At 39.8% G+C, this 9598-nt stretch overlaps 1 non-coding gene across 1 annotated transcript; it reads left to right on the forward strand.

The window, feature by feature from the left end:
- The first annotated feature begins 3935 nt into the window (after nucleotides 1–3935).
- Nucleotides 3936–4043, forward strand: LOC144458042 (U6 spliceosomal RNA). Its single transcript, XR_013487600.1, has one exon. It is a non-coding gene; the product is annotated as a U6 spliceosomal RNA (small nuclear RNA).
- The last annotated feature ends 5555 nt before the right edge of the window (nucleotides 4044–9598 follow it).

Genomic DNA, 9598 nt, shown 5'->3' on the forward strand with positions numbered 1-9598 from the left:
CTTAATTAGCCAGAGTCTCAATTTGCTCACCTGCAACATAAAGTGTTAGACTAGATGACACCTAAGGTTACTTACAGTATTAATATATGATGCTAAGATAGATACAATCTGCAAGGCAGAGAGGCTTTCCTGAGCTCTAGAGAGGGCCATCCCTTATTTCCCATTTTGTCTTTGTATCTTCAATTCGATTCTACAAACATTTATTCAGTACCTACAATGTTCAAGGCTCTGTGCTAGATGTTTGGGATACAAAAACCAAAAGCAGTGCCTGCATTCAAGAAATTTACATTTTGTGGAGAAGGGATGAAAGGCTGACATGTACACAGATAAATAAACACAGAAAATACCTGAGTCAAGGCAACAATCATTTACTGTTTGCCAGACACTGTGCTAAGTGCTTGGGATGTAAAGGCAAAAGAGACAGGCTCTGCCCTCAAGTAGATTCCATTTTGATGCAGAAAGACAACTTGTAAAAAGCAAGGGGAAGGTGGGGGAAGGGACCTGAGCAAGAATGTGGTGGAAAAGTCCAGAGAGTCAGAAGCACAGCTGGCACAGGAATAAAGGATGGATGGCCTTGGATCTTCCTCCAAATGGAGCTTCTGGGGAGAATCCCAGGGACAAGGGGACCACCGGCTTGGAGGGCTCTTCCTGGGTGAGAAAGCTGAGGAAATTTACAAAGTGATAGTTTCATCATTTGGAAAGTGGGAGAGAAGGAAGGGTATTGCACTGGATTCCATTTCAAGGTCTGTGACCCTGCAATCTTCTTCTGTGGGCTGGGGCTGAGGCATGAGTAGCTGGCATGATCAGGCATGATCTTAGGTAGGAGGGAACTTTTGATCGGAATTTTGAAGGAAACTTGGTGTTCTCCAAGGTGGAAGGGAGGGCAGAGTAAACAGCAGGCCTGGGTAGAGTTTGAGCAAATACCAAGACAGTGCTTTCCATATCACCACACAGTCTTACTAAGTTCCTATTTGGTTGGATTAGGAAGAAAGGGGAAAAGAAAATCATTTTCTTCAAGTATCCCTTTAGTTTAATGTCTTTTCTCTCTTAATACTGTGTCTTCCCTCACCTTCCAGTCCATCCACATCCTACAGAAGCAGTATTCTCATGTTCTTATCCCTTCTCTTTACTAAAACCTGCTCAGAGTAAATTATCTGATAAACTATTATCTACCAAATGTAGAGAGATGAGGAAGCAGTGAGGTAACTTGACTATATGTAAAATATAAAATGTTGTCCCTCTTAGGAATGTTTGCATTATGACAGGGAGCCAAGCTTTAAGGAATTGGTATCTAATTCCAGGGAGCTGTGAGCCAGCACATGCAGATATTTCTGGGCAATGGAGACTTCCTATTGCAAGGAATTACTCTTTCTACCAACTCCTAAGACTGGTTCTATCTATATATAAACTAGAATAATTATCCAGTACCTTGATGAAGCCATGATTTAACCTTTATTATATATTATTTTTTATTTATTTTATACTTATCATATATTCATTTATATTTACTTAAATAAATTTAAATAAATATATATATTTACTTTTATTTATTTAAATAATTTTAAATAAATAGATGCATTTATTTAAACAAATTTGAATAAATAAATACATTTATTTAAATAAATTTAAGTGAATAAATGTGTTTATTATGTGTTTATTTTTAAAAATTGAAATGAATAAGCATATTTATTATATATTCCCTTCACACTTAGAGATCCCAATTCCCAATGCATAATTCTTGTCTTTATATTTCTTTAATTCTTCCATAGAGATTCATCCAAAGTGCTGGAGATCTTATTCCTTTGGAGGGGGAGGAAAAGTTGTTTTTCGAAAAAAATAATTTAATACTTCACGGATATCACTTAAGCACCCAAACTTGCCATCTGTGAGCCCTCACTCTCATTATAGGACTGGCCCCACTCCATTTTTGGCCATACACATTCTTAGACATTGTGTAAGCCTGCATTCTCATCAGGCATATGCTTCAGCTTAATTAAAGACACTGTTCTTTTCTCTGGGCTTTGATGGATGGCTTTTGATTGAGATTCTTCTGAGATTTGGCTGTTACATAATTCATAGTCTTATAGCATCACTTAGAGAATATCTGTGTGGGGAAAAAAGTAATATGTCATCATGAATAGGAAGCCAGCCTTGCAGCCAAAAAGACCTAGATTCAAGTCCCCACTCCGACACAAATTGTCTGTATCACCCTGGACAAGTCACTTTAACCCTCAATACCCAGTCTAGGTGACTTTCTATAAATATAAATGTAGAAGTTTCAACCTTCATCAGTAAAGGGAGCCTCCTCATCCAAGCTTCCCTCATACCATGAAAATCACAGGCCCAATCATTATTCCTATTCTCATACATACATACATACATACACACAAATGCGTACATACATGTAACACATACATGTATATATTTTGTGTGATTTTTATCTATAATTACATATATGGTGATTTATAGACAATATTTATTATATGTCACATGTAATATGTATGTGTAAATTTGCATGTGTGTATATACATACATATATATACATACATACATACATACATGTATATAATCAAGTGTTCTCTTCTTGTGAAAATGTTGGGGATAAATTTCCAGCTTTCCCAATCTATACTCCAGAGAGAATTAGTACCAACATTACAACATGAACAAATACTAAGCCTTGCACTTGGACTTCAAAAGTTAACTGCACAAGTGGAGGCAGATAGGGTCTGGCTAGAGGAGAGTGGTTCAAAGAATGATTAAGGGTTTTGAATGAACCTACAACTCAAAATGAGCCAACGGTGCAACTAGCTTCCAAAAAAAGGAACCACCTCTGGTGGAATGAAGAGAAGCACATGGCCTAGAATGAGAGAGACATTGTAATGTGTCCTGGTTGTGGTGGTGGTGATTTGTCCTTCATTCTCTAAGAGGACTATGATATCGGGAAGGTGATGCCATGATTTGCAAGTGAATTGGACTTAAGTGAGGGAGGGCTGTCCAAAGTCACAAGCCTCACTTTCTCCTCTGGAACCATTTGGGCCCAGTGGCAAGATACAGATCAGGATGACTGGAGATGGCCCCCTGTGTCCTGGTCAGACCACATCTGCAGTATTTTGTTCCATGCTCAGTGGAAGGCCCATTTTAGGAAGGGCATTAACAAACAGGAAAAGCTTCAGAAGATGGTACCTGGGATGTTGGCAGTACTGGAGAACAAGGCCATGCAAAAGCCAGTTGAAGGTATTGGGAATGTTTAGCAGGGAGAAGATAAAGTTGATTGGGATATGACAGCTACTTCAAGTATGTGAAGGGAAGTCATGTGGGAAAAGGATTTGATTTGTTCTTCTTGACCTCAGAATTATAGAGGCAGATTCCAGCAGCATGAAAACTTATCTAACAATGAAGCTGTCTGAAAGAGGGATGAGTTACCTTGGAGACAGTCTGCTTCATCAAGAAGAAGCTGGATAAGTACTTGACAACTATGTTATAAGGAGGATTCTCACTCAACTACAGTTGCGGCTGGATGGCCTTGAGGTCTCTTGAAATCTGCAATTCTGTGACCCTGCTCAACATCTGAGTTTATACAACACATCTGATTCAATTATCAATCAGTGCTTGCATTTCTCTATTGCATAGCCAGTCTTTTGAAATATATTTGGATGTCTCACAATTCCTCTTCTCTCTAGGTTGGAAGGATGTTTGCCAAGGAAACAGTGGTAGCTGTCACTGTGGCACTGTCTCCTGGGTTCTATGACTGTATCCCAAGAAATAAATGGTTGGTTGTGTCTCCTTCATCAGTCCACATTCCATCCAGTCTGGCCAAGCCATTATCCTCTGAACCTGACCTACTATGTCTCACCTCTACCTAGACACTCCCTAATCACCTTCACTTCTGAAAATCATGACATCCCTTTGAGGCTGAGTTCAAGTATCTCTTTCCTGTGCTGTCTGCAACAGCACATTTATTGAAATTGGAATGATATAGAAAAGCTTAGCATGGCCTCTGCCCAAGAAAGGGCATGCCATGTTGGGAAGCATTCCATATTTTCTTGGTTCCAAGAGAAGGTTTTTTTGGGAGGGAGGGACAGAAAAGTTTGGGGGATGGTAGTAGGGATAGGGATATGGGAAAAAAGAAGAAAAAAAAGTCTACAAAGTTTTTAAATGAACAGAAAGGAACAGGACATTTAGGAGGAAAGACAAGCAGAAATATTTTAGAATTAATAGGTAGAATGTGGCACATACCTTAAAAACAGTTATGTGTAATAGAAATTCTCAGTTACATAGACTGTTTTTTTCTCCTTCTTTGTGTATGAAAATGTTCATATTATTACTATATCTCAAGTTTGTAAGAAAATAAAATTAAAACTTTGGAAAGTGCCGCAGAAGACTATTCTTGCCACCTGCCTGTAATTGGCAATGTTCTCTCCCTCCTCAAATTATTCCTATTTACTTAGGTGTGTAAATGTTTATACCCCCAAAAGAATGTAAACTCCTTGAGGGAAGGGACTGTTTTGATATTTTTTTTGTCTTTTGTATCCCCAGCACATGCCTTTCACAGAGGAAGTTATTAATAAATGCTTGTTGAATTGAATTAAAAGGCATCATGAGCAATTGTCTTGGCAGTCAGGATCAGGATTTGGAGTTGACTACAGAGCAGACAGGACATGTAGCAAAAGCAGGAAACTTCCTGCCTTCAGACCAATTGAGCACAACAGAGTGGCTGGAACTTGAAACTGGGATTTACTGATTTTTTCTTATCTCAGCCCAAACCTGCCTTAGCGACTTACCATGCCCAGCTCTGCAGGCTCCTGGAACAGTTTCAATCCCCTTCAGGGACTAAAGAGGAAAGAAATGGAAGGGAAGAAAATGGGGACTTTAGCACAGGAATGAAAGCTGAAAAACCGAAACCAATTTAGAAAGAGACTTAAAGGGCAGGGAACAAGCCAAGGGAGAAAAGCACGGATGTGAAGGAGACAGCCTTGGCCAATCTCAGATATAATGAGCAGCCTGACTCAGATGACTTCACTTCTTCTGGTCCATTGGATTTTTCTTTCCTCTTCTTCAAGAATCAGAGATTTAGAGATGGAAGGGAATTCAGAGATCATTTAATATAAGCCCTTGATTTGGGAGATGAGGCTCACAGAGGTTAAGACTACCTAAGAAATAGGAAACAGCATCAGGATTTGAACCTAAATCCTCTCATTCTAAATTCATCATATTTTCCACAGTATCAAGCTGCTTCTGCTGGTGCAAGTCTTCTCTGCCGATCATCAAGGATAATCTGCCGGTCAAAAGTCTGATTGGAATACTGATTAGTCATTTATGATGGCAGACCCAGTCAAAGCCAATTTTTACAAGATATTTTACACACACACACACACACATACACACACAGAGAGAGAGAGAGAGAGAGAGAGGGTAATTTCCCTCATTTCCTTTTTACACAAAATGTTCTGTAAATTGAAACCTCTTTGTGTTATGATGATTTAGTATTAATAATTCAGTGCTTTGTATGTGGTCTCCCTGGCATTCACATTAGAACATTTTAGGATGATGGGAATATGATTTTTTAAAAAGAAGAAGAAAAAGAAACTCATTTAGAAAAAAAATGGCATGACATTTTCTTCTTCTATATTCAGGATTGAAAGGCAGAAGGGATGTCAGAGGAGCCTAGTCCACTACCATCACTTATTTTATTTTATTTTTACAGATCTTAGAGTGATCAGTTGTATTGCTAGAATTTTGTTTGGTTGTTAGAGAACTTACAGGGTCACCAGCATGGCCAGGATGGTGGTCTCAGGCATGCAGAGGGCCTGGGAACAGTAGATAAAGTCTTCCTGCCAAACAATGGCATGACACACCCAGAGTGGAGTACAGAGAGAGAAGCCTTCGATGGTGGCGCATCAGACACATTCCCAGAAGGGTGTTGGCCTACGTGTCCTTAGCTGATGTTCACGCACCTAGACAAGAATTTCATGAATCAAACTTAAGTTAAGGATCATGCCAAAGGAACAGCAGATACCCAAGTAGATATGAAGCTTTACTGCAAGGCTGAAAAGAGCCCAACACCAGAACAAAGCTCATCTAAATAAAGAGATTTGCCTCCCAGAGACTTCTCCAGCCTCCCTGGTCCCCACTGATGAGCTCTGCGGAGGCTTCCTCCTTCATCATCCAGAGACACTTCTGGGAATGGCAGTCGAGGCCAGAACTTACTTGCCTGGGAGGTGAAGAGAAAACTTCTGCCAACACTATAGTCTCTCTTTTTTTTCCTATTAAAAACATTTTCACATTAGTGATGTTGTTAGAATTAGAACCAATAGGAGGAACCACGAGAAAGAGGAAACAAACACAACAGAAGAAAAAATAGCAAATACTGTGTGCTTCAATCTACATTCAAACTCCATAGTTCTTTCTTAGGATGTGGATAGCATTTTCCATCATGAGACCTTTGGAGATGTCTTAGATCCTTGTATTGCTCAGAAGGGCTAAGTCTATCAATATTAGTCATCACAAAACATGCCTGCTACTGTATACAAAGTCCTCTTGGTTCTGCTCACTCCACTCAGCATCAGACCATACAAGTCTTTCCAGGTTTGTCTGAAGTCAGCCTATTCATCATTTCTTGTAGTGTAATAGTATTCCATTACATTCATATACCACAATTTGCTCAGCCATTCCCCAATTTATAGACATCCCCTCAACTTCCAATTCTTTGCCAACACAAAAAGAGCTGCTATAAATATTTTCGTACATGTGGGTCCTTTTCCCTTTTCTATGATCTCTTTGGGATATAGCCCTAGAAGTTGTGGCCTCTCTTCTAAATGAGGTAATTGGAGACTTAAGGGGTAAGTGACTTGTTCCAGGGCATCAAAGTCAGAAACAGCAGAATCTGGACCTGAACCAACATCTTCTTGACTCCAAACCAGGAGTTCTTTACGTAGTACCACATAGACTTAGGATCTATTGTATTCAACATTCAGATTCGTCTAACACTGAAACATAGAGAGAATTCTATTGCCAAAAGTTTAAAATATCAAAAAAGACCTAACTTACCAAAATGGTATAATGTCAATTTTTGTACTGGATCTAGGGTTTCATCAGTATAAGGAAATTTCTGGTGAAGAAATCCTCTTGATCAAGATAGATTGGCATCTGTTCTATAGCATACTGCCTTAAACAATTGCTAGGGGCACTGAGATGGCAAGGTAGTTGACCATAGTCACACAGCCAGTATGTGTCAATGGTAGGACTTGTACCAACGTCTTCCTGATTCCAAGGCTGGTCTTCTCTTCCCTATGCCATAATTCTGCCTTCTTAAAACTACAGCCTTATAAATCATTAGAGGAGGAAAAGAAAGAAAAGGAAAGAAGGAAGGTAGGAAGGAAAGAATGAAGGAAGGAAGGAAAAGAAGGAAAAAAAGGAAGGGAGGGAGGAAGGAAATGACCAAAGAAAGTATATAAGAAATGCATACATTGCATCTACTCTGTATATATTCTGTCTCCCCAATTGGAATGTAAGCTCTTTGATGGCAGGTTGTTTTTGTCTTTCTTTGCATCTAGCACAGTGCCTGGCACATTCTAACTCCTAACTAAGTGATTGTTGATTGACTGACTGACTGAATACTGGGATTTCTCTTATGCCCTTGGATCTTGGCTGTGGAGTAGAATGAATGGTTTTTATGCAAGGAATCTGAATGAAGGGACAATTTTGAAAAGAATTTGTAAAGTCGTTCCAAATTAATGGGAATCTACAAAAAACCAGGAAGCCCCATTTGGATCTGAGAGCCAGGTAGAGGATTGCCAGCCTGACGGCTTCACAGTGGGACCTGACAAATACAGGTTCAACCAGTAATATAATAATAATAGCAGACTTTGTATAACCTCCTTGGAAGGTTTGCCTAATTCTTTACATTAATTATTTCATGTCCACAGCATCTTTGGGAAGCAGCTACTACCCTACTGCCTTACAGATGAAAAATTTGAAGCTCAGTAAAGTGACTTGTGCATGATCACATAGCTAGTGAGTGTCTGAGGGAGGAGTCAGAGAGCGAGCACCATCTCCTTCTACAGAAGAAGAGAATGAGGGCCAGAGAGGAATAATTGACTAAAGAAGGGGACAGTTACTTTGTACTAAAGCTTGGACACAAACCCATGTCTTTGCACTTTTTGACTGGTAGTCCTTTTACTTTTAGAAATGAGAAAGTTGAGGTCCAGAAGGGGTTCAAAATATCCAGTCCTAATTATAAGATGGGGAGATGTGACTATAGGCCAGTTCATCCCCTCAAGATATATTTTAGTATTTTAGTGAAGTGCAAGTTAAATATAAGCAGTGGATGCAAAAGTCTAGAAAAGTGAAAGTGACATACGGTTGGCTGAAGAGAAACTGAGAATCTAAAACTAGGGAAGACAACCTTAGGCAGACCTCATTTGAAGTGTTGTGCTCAGTTCTGGACACCACATTGCCAAAAAGGGAGAGATGTTGGGGGGAGGGCATCCAGAAAAAGATGACCAGAGTGGTCTGTATGATGGGGGATGACAGAGAGGACTGTAAACCACGAGGTACAAGGATAAGTAGGCACAACTCAATGTTTAGCCCAGATGAAGGTGCTAACAGTCACCAAGTATTTGTGGAGTTTTCATGTGGAAGAGGAATTCAGCTTATTCTACTTGGTCTCCAAGCACAGAATGAAGAAAAATCAGTGGAAGCTGTAGGAGGGAATGGCTGCCTTTTGGGGGAGAAGAAAATTCCCAAGTATTTCAGCTCCCCCAAAGTGGGAAGAGATGCTGCAGGAGGCAGTGGGCTTCCCCCATTTTACAGGGCTTCAAGAAATAGTTATATGATCACTCCTGGACAATGAGAGAATTCTTGTTCAGGCACAGGCCTCGACCTCTGATGTCCCTCCTAACTGAGATTCTGTCAATCAGAATTTGAGACTCCAGTGAAGCAAGCATCTACCCTGACACTCAATGTTTGCTCTACCTTCTTCTCTCCTCTCCTCCTCTCTCCTCTCCTTTCTTTCCTTTCCTTTCCTTTCCTTTCCTTTCCTTTCCTTTCCTTTCCTTTCCTTTCCTTTCCTTTCCTTTCCTTTCCTTTCCTTTCCTTTCCTTTCCTTTCCTTTCCTTTCCTTTCCTTTCCTTTCCTTTCCTTTCCTTTCCTTTCCTTTCCTTTCCTTTCCTTTCCTTTCCTTTCCTTTCCTTTCCTTTCTTTTTCCTTCCCTTCTTTTCCTTTCTTTTCCCTTCCTCTCCCTTCCTCTTCTTTCCTCTCATCTGCTCCATTCTCCTCTATTTTCTTTTGTTGTCTCCTCTCCTTCTCTTTGAAGTCAGGAAGATGTGGGCTGCAATCATAATTTTAATACATACAACTCTCATGATTTAGAGCTCCTGATCCCTTAAACCAAATATTTTTAAATGCCCTAGGATACAGTTGCTGAATTGCTATCAGTGATTAAGAATCATGGAAGTTGGAAGAGGAGCTATAGAATAAGAGAAACCCCCGAGCTCCCATTTCCAACCTAGGTTAAGTAGATCAATTCTGCAAGCTATGGACTTTTGCTCTGGGCTTCCATTCTTAAGAAAAATTATATAATAGATTATCAACAGAATGT

The sequence above is a fragment of the Phascolarctos cinereus genome, unplaced genomic scaffold (genome assembly GCF_003287225.1).
Source record: "Phascolarctos cinereus isolate Bilbo 61053 unplaced genomic scaffold, phaCin_HiC Scaffold_5;HRSCAF=322, whole genome shotgun sequence".
NCBI classification, from domain to species: Eukaryota; Metazoa; Chordata; class Mammalia; order Diprotodontia; family Phascolarctidae; genus Phascolarctos; species Phascolarctos cinereus.